Source organism: Tamandua tetradactyla, chromosome 11 (assembly GCF_023851605.1).
Source record: "Tamandua tetradactyla isolate mTamTet1 chromosome 11, mTamTet1.pri, whole genome shotgun sequence".
In the NCBI taxonomy this organism is placed as follows: domain Eukaryota; kingdom Metazoa; phylum Chordata; class Mammalia; order Pilosa; family Myrmecophagidae; genus Tamandua; species Tamandua tetradactyla.
In genome coordinates this window covers 90193809-90212579 of record NC_135337.1, presented here as the reverse complement: position 1 = coordinate 90212579, position 18771 = coordinate 90193809, and the positions used below count along the sequence as shown (strand labels likewise).

The window sequence follows — 18771 nt, the reverse complement described above, 5'->3', positions numbered from 1 at the left end:
TCTGTATTGTCCTTGAGTTCCCTGATACCCTGTTCAAATTTTTCCATTCTTTTCCGGATAGTTTCTGTTTCTTTTTGGAATTCAGATGTTCCATCCTCCAAATCACTAATTATATTTTCTGTCTCTTTAAATCTATCATTGTAGGTATCCACTGTTTTTTCCATCTTTTCTACTTTATCCTTCGCTTCCATAAGCTCTGTGTTTGTTTTTTCAGTTTTTCTATTTTTTCTTTTTGTTCAGCCCATGTCTTTTTCATGTCTTCCCTCAATTTATCGATTTCTTTTTTGAAGAGGTTTTCCATTTCTGTTCATATATTCAGCATTAGTTGTTTCAGCTCCTGTATCTCATTTGAACTATTGGTTTGTTCCTTTGGCTGGGCCATATTTTCAATTTTCTGAGCGTGATCCATTACCTTCTGCTGGTGTCTGGGCATTTAGTCAGATTTCCCTGGGTGTTGGACCCCACAGGTTGAAAGATTTTTCTGTGAAATCTCTGGGTTCTGTTTTTCTTATCCTGCCCAGTAGGTGGCGCTCGTGGCACACGTTTGTCTACGGGTCCCACCAGTAAAAGGTGCTGTGGGTCCTTTAACTTTGGAAAACTCTCGCCGTGGGGGAGGTTTGGCAGCCGAAGCGGCTTGGAAGAGTGCCAGCCGGCCCGGGGGTCCAAACGCGGGGAGGGTCGCCGGCTGCCACAGCACGGGAGAGCGCCCGACCGAATTTCCTAGTCAGCCGGGGGCACCAAGCGTGGCGGGAGGGCGCCGGATGCCGCAGCCTGGGAGAGTGCACTGTTTCCAGCCGGACCGGGGAGTCACGTGTTTGGAAGGGACCCCCCGGTCACCGTTCTCCGCAGTCTGGGGATTTCCGACCCAACTCTCTCAGTTGGTCCGGGGGGCTCACGTGGTGGGGGCGCCAGCCGCTGCGGCCCAAGGGGACCCCCTGCCCAATTCTGCCAGCTGGCCTGGGAAGGAGGAAGGGAGGGACTCTGGCCGCTTGCCGTCCCACCCGGGAAAGCCCGCGCCCCTCGGCGATCTCACCGGAACTGGTTCTCCCAGACAGTCAGCCACTCCAGGATGGGGTACGCCGTCCCTTTGATCTCCGTGGCTCCGGGAGCTGCTCTGTATTGTCTCCACTCCCCCAGTAGCTTTTCTGGAGGAGGAAAGGTGAGGGTGGCAAGGCTGTCGAGGCCGGTGGCGGAGGAGCCGGTGAAGGCGGAAGAGGGCATGGTGGTGGTTGGAGAGCCGCCGGAGCAGGAGGAGAAATGGAAGGATAAGATGGCGGATGGAGCGCCGCCGGAGCAGAAGGGGGAAGAGGGAGAGGAGGGCGGGCGGGCTGGCTGGCGGGTCGTGGGCGCTGCGCGCCGGGCCAACGGACAAAGAGAGGAGGGCGGGTGGGCTGGCTGGCGGGGCGTGGGTGCTGCGCGCCGGGCCGGCAGACAAAGAGGGAGAGGAGGGCAGGTGGGCTGGCTGGCAGGGCGGGCTGGCTGGCGGGGCGTGGGCGCCATGCACCGGGTCGGCGGACAAAGGGGGAGAGGAGGGCGGGCGGGCTGGCTGGCTGGCGAGGTGTCACATATATATTTTTAATTTTTTATTAAAAAAAATTACAAGAAACACAAACATTCCCAACACATACACTCAGCAAATCATAATATCATCATATAGTTGCATATTCATCATGATCATTTCCCAGTACATTAGCATCAATTCAGAAAAAGAAATAAAAACACAACAGAAACATATAACAAACAGAAAAAGAAATTTTACAGGCCATACCCCTTACTGATCCCTTTCATTGATCACTAGCATTTCAAACTAAATCTATTTTAACATTTGTTCCCCCTATTATTTATTTTTATTCCATATGTTCCCCTCATCTGTTGACAAGGTAGATAAAAGAAGCATCAGACACAAGGTTTTCACATTCACACAGTCACATTGTGAAAGCTATTTCATTATACAATCATCATCAGGAAACATGGCTACTGGAACACAGTTCTACATTTTAAGGCAGTTCCCTCCAGCCTCTCCATTACATCTTGGATAACAAGGTGATATCTACTTAATGCATAAGAATAACCTCCAGGATAACCTCTCCACTCTGTTTGGAATCTCTCAGCCATTGACACTTTGTCTCATTGCACTCTTCCCCCTTTTGGTCAAGAAGGTTTTCTCAATCCCTTGATGCTGGGTCTCAGCTCATTCTAGAGTTTTTCTCAATCCCTTGATGCTGAATCTCAGCTCATTCTGGGATGTCTGTCCCACGCTGTCAGGAAGATCCACACCCCTGGTAGTCATGCCGCACGTAGACAGGGGGAGGGTGGTGAGTCTGCTTGCTGTGTTGGCTGGAGAGAGAGGCCACATCTGAGCAACAAAAGAGGTTCTCTTGGGGGTGACTCTTAGGCTTAATTTTAAGTAGGCTTGACTTATCCCCTGTGGGGTTAGGTTTCATATGAACAAACCCCAAGACTGGGGGCTCAGCCTATAGCTTTGGTTGTCCACACTGCTTGTGAGAATATCAAGAATTCAACGTGGGGAAGTTGAGTTTTCCCCCGTTCTCACTATTTCCCAAAGGGGACTTTGCAAATACTTTTCCACTCACTGATCAAATCACTCTGGGATTCATCAGGGCATCACCTGGACAAACCAACAAAATCTCATGTCCTATACAAAGTTCCATGTACTTAAGGTGTTCAATCAACTATCTACATAGGTTATATTAGGAGATGCACTAGTCAAAGTATAGATTTGTACCAAATAAACATTTTTTGCTTTAGTCTCACACATTAGTTGAAATAAGTACCATCTGTTTTCAGCACACTGCAGTAATGACATTCTTTTGTTCTTCCTCATGCAAAAACATTGTTTTAATCTGTACATTTAGTCACTATCATTATACACTCTAGGCATTCCTAGACTACACCATCTCAATCTTTATCATCTATCTTTCTTTGTGATTTCATTTATGCCCCAGCCCTCCTCCCTCTATCATTCTCACATGCAGCTTCATTCAGTGCTTTAACATAATTGTATTACAGTTAGGTAATATTGTGCTTTCCATTTCTGAGTTTTTATATTCAGTCCTGTTGCACAATCTGTATCCCTTCAGTTCCAATTACCCAATATCTTACCCTATTTTTATCTCCTGATGGCCTCTGTTACCAAGGAAATATTCCAAGTTTATTCACTAATATCAGTTCATATCAGTGAGACCATACAGTATTTGTCCTTTTGTTTCTGGCTAATCACACTCAGCATAATGTCCTTAAGGTCCATTCATGTTGTTACATACTTCATAACTTTATTCTGTCTTACAGCTGCATAATATTCCATCTTAAGTAAATGTCACAGTTTGTTTAGCCAAGTGTCTGTTGATGGACATTTTGGCTGTTTCCATCTCTTGGTAATTGTTAATGATGCTGCTATAAACATTGGTGCGTAAATGTCCATTTGTGTCCTTGGCCTCGTGTCCTTTGAGTAGAGACAGCATATAGATGGGTCCTGGTTTTTAATCCATTCTGCCAGACTATGTCTTTTGATTGGAGAGTTTAATCCATTAACATTCAGTGTTCTTACTGCATGGGTAGTACTTTCTTCTACTATTTTGCCTTCTGGATTTTATCTGTCATAGCTAATTTTCCTTCTTTTTACCTTTACTCATAGTCTTCCTTTCTACACTCTTCTCCACACCTCTCTCTTCTGTCTTCGTATCTGTCTCTAGTGTTCCCTTTAGTATTTCTTGCAGAGCTGGTCTCTTGGTCACAAATTCTCCCAGTGAGTTTTTGTCTGAAAATGTTTTAATTTCTCCCTCATTTTTGAAGGAAAATTTTGCTGGACATAGAATTCTTGCTTGGCAGTTTTTCTCTTTGAATAATTGAAATATATTATCTCACTGTCTTCTCGCCTCCATGGTTTCTGCTGAGAGATCTGCACATAGTCTTATTGGGCTTCCCTTGTATGTAATGGATTGCTTTTCTCTTATGCTTTCAAGATCCTCTCTTTTTTGACCTCTGACATTCTGCCTATTAAATGTCTTGGAGTATGTCTATTTAGATCTGTTCTCTTTTGGGTACGCTGCACTTCTTGGATCTGCAATTTTAAGTCTTTCATAAGAGTTTGGGAAATTTTCAGTGAGAATTTCCTCCATTAGTTTTTCTCCTCCTTTTCCCTTCTCTTCTCCTTCTCGGACACCCACAACACGTATATTCGTGCGCTTCATATTGTCTTTCAATTCCGAATCCCTGCTCATATTTTTCCATTTACTTCCTATAGTTTCTGTTTCTTGGTGGATTTCAGATGTTCCATCCTCCTATAGTTCAGAAATCCTATGTTCTGTCTCTCGAAATCTACCATTGTAGGTTTCCATTGTTTTTTTTCATCTCTTCTACTGTCTTTCATTCCCATAAGCTCTGTGATTTGTTTTTTCAGACTTTCAGTTTCTTCTTTTTGTTCTTTCCTTGCCTTCTTTATATCCTCCCTCAATTCATTGATTTGGTTTTTGATGAGGTTTTCCATGTCTGTTCATACATTCTGCATTAATTGTTTCAGCTCCTGTATGTCATTTGAATTGTTAGTTTGTTCCTTTGACTGGGCCATATCTTCAATTTTCCTAGTGTGATTTGTTATTTTTTGCTGGTGTCTAGGCATTTAATTACCTTAATTAGTTTATTCTGGAGATTGCTTTCACTTCTTTTATCTAGGGTTTTCCTGCTGGAGGAATTTGTTGTCTATCTGTTCTTTGACACTCCTTTCAGCTTTATCTGGACCTTTAGCTTAAGTTTTGTTTAACAGAGGAGAATTTTTCAGTTCTTTTTTCTTGCCCTGCTTGTGTGGTACCTTCCCCCCACACACACACTTAGGAGGGTCTACTTAGATATTATAGACCCCAGCCAGATTCTCCCAGACCAAACTGTCCTCCTATCAGGAGGAAAGAGTCACCTGTGTTGGTTTTCCCTGAGGGTGAGACCCAGCAGGTTGAAAGACTTTCCTGTGAAGTCTCTGGACTCTGTTTTTCTTATCCTGCCCAGTATGTGGCGCTTGTCTGACTGCAGGTCCCACCAGCATAAGATGATGTGGTACCTTTAACTTTGGCAGGCTCTCCCTGCTGGGGGCGTGGTAGAGACAGAGGAGAGGTTGTAGGCTGGTTTTAATGGCTTCAAATTACCAAGCCCCTGGTGTCTGAATTCCTTGATGGAGGGATTCCACCTGGGTGGGGCTTCACCCCTCCCCTGGGGAAGGCATAGGCTCCAGATAAGCCCCCAAAAGAGCTCACTTCTGCCTATGCCTGGGGCCGCTGCAGCCTGAAAATTCCTGCCGCTGTATCCAGAGGCAGTCAAGCCTTTGTAGATACACAGCCACAAAAACCACCGTTTCCTTCTTTTTTTTTCCCCCCCTTTTTCTGTCAGTCCTGCCCCCTTGGCACCAGGGCAAAAATGAGTAACCTCCGCTTGACCAGGTTCTCCTGACTGGAGGCCTATTTTTAGTAGTCAGAATTCGTTAATTAGTTCCACAATTGGCGTTTGATTGTGCCCAGTCCCTGCTGCTGGTAAAGTTCTTTCCTTTCCCCTCTGGGAAGTGGCCTGTGGGGGAGGGGCGCTGGCCGCTGCAGCTTTGGGAACTCACGGTTGGGGGTGGGGTGGGGCTCACAGCCAGTCCAGCTGGTCTAGACTGGGATATGCTGTGTGTCTAGTCACTGACATGGCTCCAGGTGCCGTTCTGTACTGTTTCTGGTTACTTAGTAGTTGTTCTGGAGGACGAACTAAAATGTCCACGATGTTAAGCCGCCATCTTGACCCCTCTCCCTTGTTTTTGAAGGATAGTTTTGTTGGATGAAGAATTGTTGACTGACAGTTTTTCTCTTTCAGTATCTTAAGTATATCATGTCACTGCCTTCTCGCCTCCATGGTTTCGGGTGAAAAACTGGGCCCGGGTCTGTGGTGAATTGCTTTTCTGTTGCTGCTTTCAGGATTCTCTTTTTTTTGGCATTTGACATTCTGATTAATACGTATTTTGGAGTTCTATTTGTATTTATTCTGTTTGTAGTATGTTGTACTTCTTTGGTATGCATATTTATATCTTTAGTAAGAGTTGGGGAATTTTCCACCATTATTTCCTCAAAAATTCTTTTTTTAATTAATTTTAAAATTAAAAAAAATACCAAAAAACACCAAATGCAAACATTCATAGCTTTTGATCATTCCATTCTACATATATAATCAGTAATTCACTATATCATCACATAGTTGCATATTCATCATCATGATCGTTTCTTGGAACATTTGTATCTATTCAGAAAAATAAATAAAAAGAAAACAAAAAAAATTCATACATACCATTACCACCACCCCTCCCCCTCACCAGTCACCAGCATTTCACTCTAAATTTATTTTAACATCTCAAATATTCTTTATGCCCCTTTTCCCTTGTCTTCTCCTTCTGAGACCCCCAGCCCTTCATGCTGTCATTCACTTCCCTGAGAACCTGCTCAAATTTTCCATTCTTTTCTCTATCTGTTCTTTTGTCTGTTTGATTTCAGATATCCTGTCTTCTAGTCATTGATCCTTTCTTCTGTCTGTTCACATCTGTTGTGTGCCTCTAGTATATTTTGAATCTCATCTGTTGTCCCTTTCATTCCTATTAAATCTATTATTTTTTTCTTAGCATACTTTCAAATCTTTATGTTCACCCAGTGTCTTCTTACTGTTCTTTATCTCTTTAGCCATTTTTCTACATTACCTTGAATTGACTTATGAGATTTGTTTGAACACCTTTAATTAGTTGTTTCAAATTCTGTATCCTCTCTTTTTGATTTGTTCCTTTGAGTGGGTCATATCCTCCTGTTTTTCAGTATGACTTGTCATTTTTTTGGTGATACCTGGGCATCTGATCATCTTTTTTTTTTTCCAGCTTTTTAAATTGTATAGTATAACATATATACAAAGAAAAGAAATAAAACAGCAATAGTTTTCAAAGTACTCTTCAAAAAGTGGTTACAAGATAGATCCCAGAGTTTGTCATGGGCTACCATACGATCCTCATATTTTTCCATCTAGCTGCTCCAGAATATAGGAGGCTAGAGGGCTTACATACTTTTTTATCATCACAATCGACTTTTTTTCCCTTCTTTTTTTGTGATCAATAACATATATACCAAAAAAAGCTGTAAATTTCAAAGCACACCACCACAATTAGTTGTAGAACATATTTCAGACTTTGACATGGGTTACAATTTCACAATTTTAGGTTTTTACCTTCTAGCTGCTCTAAAATACTGGAGCCTAAAAGAGATATCAGTTTAATGATTCAGCATTCATATTCATTTGTTAAGTCCTGTTTTCTATCTATAATTACACCATCACCTTTGCTCTTTCCATACCTCTCTTTGGGGTTGTTTGGACTATAGCGATTCTAAATTTTTCATATTGGAAGGGTCTGTCCTAGTATGGGGTAGGGAGATGAACTGTCTGATGTTCTGGAGAGGCTGGGCTAGGTTTCAGGGCTTATCTGGACCAGGGACCCATGGAAACCTTGTGGAATCTTATATATTACCCTAGGTGTTCTTTAGGATTGGCTGAATAGTCCTGGTTGGGCATTGGCAGGTTATGATAGGTAGCAGGGTGTGTTAGATTCAGTTGTCAATTTGGCCAGGTGAGCATACCTAATCTTGTTGCTGCGGACATAAGCCAACAGTACGTGAACCTCATCTGTTGCTAATTACATCTGCAGTCAGCTAGGAGGCGGGTCTGTTGCAATGAGTGACATTTGACTTAATTGGGTGGTGCTTAAATGAGAGAGAGCAATGTAGCCCAGCCTAAGCAGCTCGGGATTCCTCATCACAGCACTCGCAGCTCAGCCCAGGCCTTTGGAGATGCAGAAAGAAGTCACCCCAAGGAAAGCTGTTGGAACCCAGGGGCCTGGAGAGAAGACCAGCAGAGACCATCCTGTGCCTTCCACGTAAGAAAGAATCTCAGTGGAAAGTTAGCTGCCTTTCCTCTGAAGAACCAACAAAATAAATCCCCTTTTATTAAAAGCCAATCCATCTCTGGTGTGTTGCATTCCGGCAGCTAGCAAACTAGAACACAGGGTCTAACTGAAACTTGTGTAAGAGCAACTTCCAGAGTAGCCTCTCAACTGTGTTTGAGCTCTCTTTACCACTGATACTTTATTAATTATACTTCTTTTCCCCCATTTGGTAAGAATGGGATTGTTTGATCCTACAGTGCCAGGTCTGGATTCATCCGTGGGAGTCCTCTCCCACATTGCCATGTCCCATGTAGTGGGGAGGACAATGATTTCACTTGCAGAGCTGGGCTTAGAGAGAGTGAGGCCACATCTGAGCAACAAAAGAGGTCCTCCAGAAGTAACTCTTAGGCATGCCTATAGGTAGTCTAAGCTTCTCTGCTACCTACATAAGATTCACAAGAGTAAGCCTCATGATCGTGGGCATGGCCTATTGATTTGGGTATCCCTAAAGTTTGCCGCAGTATTAGGGGATTCCCTGATGGTAAGTTTAATATTTCCATAGTCTTTCTCCCCTCCCTCAGGGGACTTTTCCAATACTTTTTTATTTTCTTTTGAATATACTCTAGGATGTTGCCAGGCATATCAATACTCTATACAGGATTAAAGGGCCTCTTTCTGTGCTCCCTGTGTTTCAGTTGTTCAAATGAGCTATACAGATACATTGATTTAGATTATGCACTATAGAAAATTTCAGTTCCAGATCAAATAAACCTTTCTTCCGTTGGTCTCAAAGAGTATGTTTGGTTCTAAAATATAGACACTGTCTTCCTTACCCCTGTGATCTGAATTGCATTAACCCCAACCTGTTGCACTTTGTTCTTATCTCTAAATATCAGATTATATATACAAAACAGCCTCTCAAAATCCAGAAATAATAATCACCACTCTGGACTTAATGTGTCTGCTCTAAAAGCTTACAGTCTAGGCCCCTATTTTCTTATAAGCATTTTCTAAAGGTGACCATACTAGTGTTATTTTTTTGTTCCTGGCTTATTTTGTCTCACAAATGTCCCACATGTTCACTCACATTGCTACAAGCCTCACAACCTTGCTCCTTTTGTAGCAGCACAACGTACTTTCATAAGTATACACCATTGTTCATCAATCTATTTCTCCATCAGTGCATCCTTCAGCCACCTGCATTCATCAGGCATCATGTAGACATCCCAAAGCCCACAGTCCATCAACATTTTCAATTTTAGATAATTTCATTTGTTCCCAACAGACAGAAAACCAATAAATACACCATGCTGGTTTGAAATGATGTATGTACCCTAGAAAAGCCATGTATTAATCTTAATCCCATTTTGTAAAGGCAGCCGTTTCTTCTAATCCCTATTCAGTATTCTAATCCCTATTCAGTATTGTATGCTTGAAAACTGTAATTAGATCATCTCCTTGGAGATGTGATTTAATCAGGAGTGGTTGGTAGGCTGGATTAAGTAGAGGCGTGTCTCCACCCATTTGGGTGGGTCTTGATTAGTTTCTGGAATCCTATAAAAGCGGAAACATTTTGGAGAATGAAAGAGATTTAGAGAGAGCAGAGAATGCTGTAGCACCATGAAGCAGAGTCCACCAGCCAGCAACCTTTGGAGATGAAGAAGGAAAACACTTCCCAGGGAGCTTCATGAAACAGGAAGCCAGGAGAGAAAGCTAGCAGATGATGCCATGTTCACCATGTGCCTTTTCCAGCCGAGAGAGAAACCCTGTGTTTGCCATGTGCCTTCTCACTTGAGAGAGTGAGGCCCTGAACTTGATTGGCCTTCTTGAACCGAGGTATCTTTCCCTGAATGTCTTTGATAGGACATTTCTATAGACTTGCTTTAATTGGGACATTTTTCTTGGCCTTAGAACTGTAAACTAGCAACTTATTAAATTTCCTTTTTTAAAAGCCATTCCATTTCTGGCATATTGCTTTCCAGTAGCTAGCAAACTAGAACACACACCCTCACCAAACAGGAAATCTAAACCTCCTCTTAACTCTTGTCCCTCACGCCATTATTTACCTCTGCTGTTGCTGTGGTAGTGCTGATGGTTTCCTTCTGAACATAGCTCATAGCATGCAATAGCAGTTTTCCCTCTGTAGCCTGGACTTAAACACTCTTTATACAAGAACCATATCTTTGAAGTAATACGAGAACTCGTTCATATTTTTGGTGTGAGACATGTAGGTCTATACAACCCCTTTCTATCTTGTTCATCTTCAATATGATAACATTACTTCTAGACCCACTAGAGAACCACCTTCACTCCTATCTATTCCCTTACATTGGAGTTCAACCTCATTAGCTAATGGTTCACCCATCTTCAGCTTCTGTGTATCTCTAAGTCCCCTATAGTCTGTATTAATAACAGCACCCCACAAGGCAGGCATTGGACTGACTGACGCTGCTTGCCTCAAGAGTGGGGGATGCCTCAGGTTTCAAAGTCTGTGCAGAGATGGTGGCTGCAAGTGGTCCTGCAGCCCAGAAAATTCCAGCAAAAATGTCTTTGTATCCATCTCTTGAAGACCTGAAAGTAGACAAAGTAATTCAGGCTCAAACTGCCTTTTCTGCAAACCCTGCCAACCCAGCAGTTTTCTCAGAAGCTTCTGTGCCCATCACCCAAGATGGAAGTCTTTATCTTCAACTGTGTCCTGAGCTCTCTCAGTACATGAGCCTGAGTCTCAATGAAGAAGAAATGCATGCAAATATGGCCGTGATCTCTGGAGAACTGGTGTAGGGAGTAGACCTTCCAGTGCCAAGTACATGGTGGCTCCAGTAACTGGTAATGATGTTGGAATTCAAAGAGCAGAAATTAAGCAAGAAATTCGTGGAGTTGTTTTGTGTAAGGATCAAGATGGAAAAATTGGCCTCAGAAGTCAGTAGATAATGGTGTATTTATCCAGCTAGTCCAAGCTAATTCTCCACCATCCTTGGTTGGTCTGAGATTTGGTGATGAAGTACTCCAGATTAATGGTGAAAACTGTGCAGGCTGGAGCTTGGATGAAGCACACAAAGTTCTCAAACAGGCTTTTGGAGAAAAGATAACTATGACTATTCATGACAGGCCCTTTGAACGTGCTGTTACCAAGCATAAGGACAGTACTGGCACGTTGGCTTTATCTTCAAAAATGGGAAAATTACATCCCTAGTGAAAGATAGCTCTGCAGCCAGAAACAGTCTTTTCACAGAACACAGCATCTGTGAAATTAGTGGACAGAATGTCATTGGATTGAAGGACTCTTAAATTGCAAACATATTGTCGACATCTGGAGTTGTAGTTACTGTAACAACCATGCCTGCTTTTATCTTTGAACCTATTATTAAATGGACGGCATCAAGCATTATGAAGGCATGATGGATCACACTATCCCTGAGGTTTAAAGGTCAACTTCATAATGGAAACTTAGCTGAACTATTCCAGTGCAGTTAACTTCTTCAGCAGCTTCTGTATTATGTGCATGAGGCTTTCCCGGAGCCAAAGAGCATTGTGCATGACTGGGAATCTTACTGTAAAATTGTCCAAGCTTAAAGATAGTTGTAGCCTTATCCAGGTTTTACAGATGTGAAACTTTCAAAAGATATACAGACTTTCATAGAGTAGTTTATCTACCGGAAATTTGATGCTTTCTACAAGCCATTATGATTAAAAAGATGAGTGGTACAGGCTCTTACCTTTGTGTTGGAATTGCCTTTATATAGTGAGTGCTGATTGTATTATTTTATTTCCATGATAAACTGCATTTTAATGTGTTGCCATATTACATTTAGACTGATTGCCTTTTAGAATGATTGCCTTTCATATTTTTTTTCCTAATTCTGTTTATATGAATATGTGTGTAAGACGCCAATAAAGTAACACTGGCTTCATTCCATTTAAGCATTAAAAAGTGTGTAGATCACACACACACAAAAGATTACTTTTCACCTTCTAGAATAAAAGCCAAAATGTAATTGCTGCCTTTGTACAATACAAAATTTAAGCCTACACTAGACTGAAATTTACACCAACAATTTCACAGTACTTTTTTTGTATTAGTTTTTTAATTTTTAAAAAAATATAACAATATTTTTTAACATATGATCATTCCGTTCTACATATATAATCTGTAATTCACAATATCATCACATAGTTGTATATTCATCATCATGATCATTTCTTAGAACATTTGCATCAATTCAGAAAAATAAAAAGGCAACAGAAAAAAGTTCATATATATCATACCCCTTACCCCTCCCTTTCATTGATGACTAGCAGCTCAATCTACTAAATTTATTTTAACATTTGTTCCCCTATTATTTATTTTTGTTCTGTATGTTTTACTGGTCAATCTCACAGTACTTTTAAGCTTTAGCAGAGCTGTTTAGCTGTACTTGAGATTTTCTAGTCATTGCCTTTTTGCATTCTTAAACTAGCTTCTTTGGACAGTCTTAGAATATCTCATTGTTCCATTTCCTGAGTCTTCCCTGCAATCAAAATGGCAGCGACATTTTATCCTGATAATTTTGTGTTATACATATTCTAATTACTTATGTATAAGTAAAACTTAAATTTTTTTGGCGATGTTTTTTAACAACAAACAAAAATATTAACATATTCCATTCTACATATACAATCAGCAATTCTCAATATCATCACATAGTTGCATATTCATCATTTCTTAGAACATTTGCATCGATTTATAAAAAGAAATAAAAAGACAACAGAAAAAAACAATAACAGAAAAAAAAGATTGTACATACCATACACCTTACCCCTTGCTTTCATTTATCACTAGCATTTCAAACTAAATTTAACATTTGTTCCCCCTATTATTTATTTTTATTCCATATGTTCTACTCGTCTGTTGATATGGTAGATAAAAGGAGCATCAGACACAAGGTTTTCACAATCACAGAGTCACACTGTGAAAGCTATATCATTATTCAATCATCATTTTTTTAAAAAAGTGTAGGAATGGGCACCAGGAGCAGCAGATGAAATTAATTCAGTCTCTGCCTGCAGTTTGCAGTCACTTTGCCCCACACTTTCCCGGGTGCTGTACAGAATTCCACTGGTCTCCAGAGTCCCAAAACCGTTTATATGGACAGTTTTCCTGCCTGCCCACTTCTTTTGGGAGAGGAGTGAGACCTGTACTATTCCCTCCCTATTTTGCCAATTTCCTTCAAGTCTCTATTCATTATCTGTGTACTCACTCTTCAAAATTGGTATATATTGCAGATAATTTTCTCCCAGTTTGTAGTTTATTTTTTTTCACTCAAATTTAATATAGTGGTGTTTGTCAGTCTCTTCCTTTATGGGTTACTCCTTTGTTTTTATATGAGAAAATTCTCCCTATTCTTACATTATAGAATCATTTGCCTGTAACTGTAGAGGTATTCTGGTTCTTCTTTCACCTTTAAGTCTATAGAACTGACATCTTAACAACATTCAACTTTTCTGTCCATGAGCATGGTCTGTTTAGGACATTTTAAATTTCTTTCAGCAATATTTTGTAGTTTTCTGTGTACAAGTCCTTGACATCCCTGGTTAGGCTTATTCCCAGAGTCCTGATTCTTTTGGTCACTGTTTTGAATGGAATTTATTCCTTACATGTCTCCTCAAATAGGTCATTGTTATATATAGAAACTTTACTGATTTTTGTGCATTAATCTTACATCTCACTACTTTGCTGAATTTGCTTATCTCAGCTAGCTTTGTCATAGATTTCTCAGGGTTTTCTAAGTATAGGATCACGTCATCTGTAAATAATGAAAAATTTACTGCTTCCTTTCTAATCTGAATGCCTTCACTTTCTTTCTCCTGTCTAATCACCAGTTTAATTGCTAAGGAAGGTTTCTAGTACGATATTGAATAATGTGGTGTTGGTGGGCACCTTTGCCTTGTTTCCAATGTTAGGGGGAATGCTTTCAGTCTCTCACCATTAAGTATGATGCCGGCTGTGGGTTTTTCATATATAGCCTTTATGATATTGAGGAAGTTTCCTTTGACTCCTACCTTTTGAAGTGTTTTTATCAGGAAAGGATGCTGAATTTCGTCAAATGCTTTTTCATTATCAATTGATAGGATATGTGATTTTTCACTTCAGATTTGTTAATGTGCTGTATTATTTTCATTGATTTTCTTGTGTTCCTGCATTCCTGCTATAAACCCCACTTGGTTCTGATGTTTAGTTTTTTTTTTTAATGTGTCGTTGGCTTCAATTTGTTACTATTATGTTAAGAATTTTACATCTATGTTCATTAGGTTGATTGGTCTGTATTTTTCCTTTCTTGTAGCATCTTCATCCGGTTTTAGTTTAGAGTGATGTTAACTTCATAAAATGAGTTAGGTAGCGCTCCTTTTCCCCTCAGTTTTTGGAAGGAGTTTGAGCAGGATTGGTGTTCTTTTTGGAACGTCTGATGAAATTCCCCTATGAAGAAGACTCCTGGTCCTTGGCTTTTCTTTGTGGGAAAATTTTAAATGACTGATTGAATCTCTTTACTTAATAATTGGTTTGTCGAGATCTGTTTCTTAACAAGTCAGTATAGATAGTTCATGTGTTTTAGGAATTTTTCCATTTCTTCTAGGTTGTCTAGTTTGTTGGCATATAGGAGTTTGTAGTACTCTCTTAAGATTTTTAAAGATTTCTTCAGGATCCATGGTTAATGACACCCTCTCTGATGTTGTTTATTTGCTTCCTCTCTCTTTTTTCCTTTGTTAGTCTAGCTAGGTCTTCATCAATTTTAGTTATTTTCTTAAAGAACAAACTTTTTTGTTTTATTGTATTCCAGTTTGTTTATTTCTGCTTTAATCTTGTTATTTCTCTTCTTTTACCTGCTTTGGGGTTAGTTTGCTGTTCTTTCTCTAAATCCTCCAGGTGTACAGTGAAGTTCTCAATTTTTGCTTGTTCTTGTTTTTTAATACAGGCATTTAGGGCTTAAATTACTCTCTCAGCACTGCTTTTGCTGAAATCTGTAAGTTCTGATATGTTGTATTCTCATTATCATTCATCTCAAGATTTTTACTGATTTCTCTGGCAACTTCTTTGACCCATTGATTATTTAAGAGTATGCTGATTTTTGATATTTTGAGAATATTCACAGTTTTAACAGCTAATCAAATGGTATCTATGGTAGTGTTTAATTCTTAGAATTTAACAACTTTGCTATCTGAGTATGTATATTTTTTCCTTATTGCCATAATTTTAAATTGGTTTATGAAACTTACTGCACAAACACAGGCTTTATAATGATTATATGGATACTTTATTTAAATATGTCTATGGTTAAGCTAACCAAAATATCCATTGTTGGTGGTTCTAAGTGCGTTGTTTGTTTTTTTAAATAAAAAAAAAATTAACAACAAAAAGAGTATGTTGTTTAATCTCCCTATATTTGTGAAAGCTCTTATTCTTTGGTGATTATTAATTTCCAGCTTCATTTTTTTGTGGTCATAGAATGTGCTTTGGATAATTTAAATCTCATTAAATTTATAAACATTTCATTCTGTATCCCAGCATATGATCTCTCCTGGAGAACGTTCTGTGTACACTAGAGAAAAATGTGTATCCTGGTGTTTGGGGTGTAATGATCTATATATATCTGTTAGGTCTAACTTGTTTATCACATTGTTTAGGTTTTCTATTTCCTTTTTGATCCTCTGTCTGCCTGTTCTATCTACAGTGGAGAGTGGTGTATTTAAAGTCTCCCACTATTATTGCTGAAACATCCATAGCTCCCTTCAGTTTTGCCCGAGTTTGTCTCATGTACTTTGGAGCACCTTCATTGGGAGCATAACATTTATGAACATCATTTCCTTCTGGTGAATTATCCCTTTTATTAATATGTAGTGTCCTTCTTTGGCTCTTATTTACATTTAAAGTCTGTCTTATCTGATATTAGAATAGCTATTTCTGCTTTCTTTTGGTTACGACTTGCATAGATCTTTTTCCATCCTTTCACTTTCAGTGTATTTGTGTCCTTGGGTCTAAAATGCATTTCTTGTAAACAGCATATAGATGGACTACATTTTTAATTCATTCTTCTAATCTGTATATTTTTAATTGGTGAGTTTAGTCCGTTAATGTTCAAAGTTATTGTAAAAGCAGTTCTTGAATATACCTTCTTATCCTTTAGTTTTTATTTGCCAGATTTATATATTCTTTTCCTTCTCTCCCTTTTTATCCTTTAAATTACTATTTTTGGTACTCTTCAATTTTGTCCCCTCCTCCAGACTTCCCTCTCCTGTCTTTTTCTTTCTTCAAGCTGACAAGACTCCCTTTAGTATTTTTTAAGGGATAGATCTCTTGTTGACTAGTTCTCTGAGTCTTTGTTTGTTTTTGAAGATTTTAAATCTCTCCCTCAATTTTTTTTTTTTTTTTTTTTAATGCATGGACAGACATGGGAAATTGAACCCAGGTCTCTGGCATGGCAGGCGAGAATTCTGCCTGCTGAGCCTCTGTGGCCTACCCTCTCCCTCAATTTTGAAGGACAGTTTGACCTGATAGTGAGTTCTTGGCTGGAAGCCTTTCTTGTTCAGGATCTTCAATATATCATACTACTGCCTTCTTGCCTCCACGGTGTCGTTTGAGTAGTGTGGACGCAGTCTTATGTTTTTTCCCTTGTAGGTACCAGATTGCTTTTCTTGTGCTGCTTTCAGGACTTAATGCTTCTCTTCAACATTTCACAGTTTGATTAGTATGTCTTGGAATGGCCTATTTTGGGATTATTCTGTTTGGAGTTCATTGGGCTTCTCTGATTTGCATATTTATGCCTTTTATAAGGGTTGGAATTTCCCCCTAATTATATTTTCAACTAACCTTCCCAGCCCTTTACTCTTCTCCTTCTGGGATAACATTGATTCTTATATTTGGATGCCTCTTGTTATCCATCATTTTCCTAAGATCCAGTTGCATTTTTTCCATTTTTCTTGGCATTTGTTCTTTTGCACACTCTAGTTCAATTGTACTGTCTTCTAACTCACTTACTCTTCCTTCTGCTTCTTTGAATCTGCTATCGTGTGTCTCTTGTATATTTCAAATTTGGTCTACTGTATTTCTCATCTCTGTGAGATCTGTCATTTTTATTTAATCTTCTGAATTTTTGTTTATGCTCTTCTGGTGTCTTTCTGATATCCTTTATTTCTTTATAATTTCTGGAATAGATGTTCCATATTCTGTATTACCTCTGAAGTTTTTATTTGGTCATTTGGCTGGGCCATTTCCTTTTAGATCTTCAAGTGCTTTGTGATTTTCTGTTGTGTTCAGTGCATTTGTTTACCTTAGCAAGGTTATTTTGCAAGTTGTTTCCTTTCACTCTGAAATTTTGTATTACTTGGTTTTCATTGAAGGTTTCCTTTTGCTCTTGGTTTGTCAGTAATTCCCACCACTCCAAGGCCTGAATCTCATGTAGGGCATGCAGGTCTACCGAAGGTGTATTAAAGGCTAGGCAGGAGTGCCTGGGAACTTCAGTGGCAGGATTCCTGCCTGCCATGTGGGAGACCTGGGCTTTATTCCCAGCCCGTGCACCAGTAGATGAATGAATGAATGAATGAATGAATGAATGAAATAAAATATAAAAGAAAAACAAAAAAACACACTTCAACAGCTATAGGTCCCAGAAGTCAGAAGGAGTTACCCCAAGATACATAGTGAATGAACTCAGATTGGTGCCCGCAAAAGAGAGAGAGAAAATAAGTTAAAATAACTAACAGCAATAATAATACAAAATAATTAAATTTAAAAATATGTATACAGATTTCCAGGTCAAGATGGCGGCTAAACAACATGCGCATTTTAGTTCATCCTCCAGAACAACTACTAAATAACTAGAAACAGTACAGAACAGCTCCTGGAGCCACGATAGAGACCGGACACACAGCGTACCCCAGTCTGGATCAGCTGGACTGGCTGTGAGCACCCCCCAGAACCGTGAGTTCCCAAAGCTGTGGCAGCCAGCGCCCCTCCCCCACAGGCCACTTCCCAGAGGGGAAAGGAAAGGACTTTACCAGCAGCAGGGACTGGGCACAATCAAACGCCAATTGTGGAACTAATTAACAAATTCTGACTACTAAAAATAGGCCCCCAGCTTAGGTGTACCTGATCAAAGTGGAGGTTGCTCATTTTTGCCCCGGTGGCAAGGGGGCAGGACTAAAAGAAAAAGGGGGGGGGGAAGAAAGAAACAGGTTTTTGTGGCTGTGTATCTACAAAGCCTTGACTGCCTCTGGATACAGCGGCAGGAATTTTCAGGCTGCAACGGCCCCAGGCATAGGCAGAAGTGAGCTCTTTTGGGGGCTTGTCTGGAGCCTGTGCCTTCCCCAGGGGGCGGTGAAGCCCCACCCAGGTGGAATCCCTCCATCAAGGAATTCAGACCCCAGGCCTTGATAATTTGAAGCCATTAAAACCAGCCTACAACCTGTCCTCTGTCTCCACCACGCCCCCAGCAGGGAGAGTCTGCCAAAGGTAAAGGTACTGCATCATCTTATGCTGGTGGGACCTGCAGTCAGACAAGCGCCACATACTGGGCAGGATAAGAAAAACAGAGCCCAGAGACTTCACAGGAAAGTCTTTTAACCTGTTGGGCCTCACTCTCAGGGAAAAGTGATGCAGGTGACTTTTTCCTCCTGATAGGAGGCCAGTTTGGTCTGGGAAAATCTGGCTGGGGTCTATAATACCTAAGTAGATCCTCCTACGGATGGAGGGAAAAAAAGCACTATACAAGCAGGGCAAGAAACAAGAAAACAAGAACTGAAAAATTCTCCTCTGTTAAACAAAAATTAAGCTAGAGCAAGAAAAA

General features: G+C 40.1%; 1 protein-coding gene and 1 pseudogene across 1 annotated transcript in view; one reads left to right on the top strand and one right to left on the bottom strand.

The window, feature by feature from the left end:
• The window catches only part of LOC143650658 (uncharacterized), a 48930-nt gene that overhangs the window by 20154 nt on the left and 10005 nt on the right, over positions 1-18771 (bottom strand). The gene's annotated exons all lie outside the window — the stretch shown is intronic.
• LOC143650663 (syntenin-1 pseudogene) lies at positions 9071-11546 on the top strand (annotated as a pseudogene).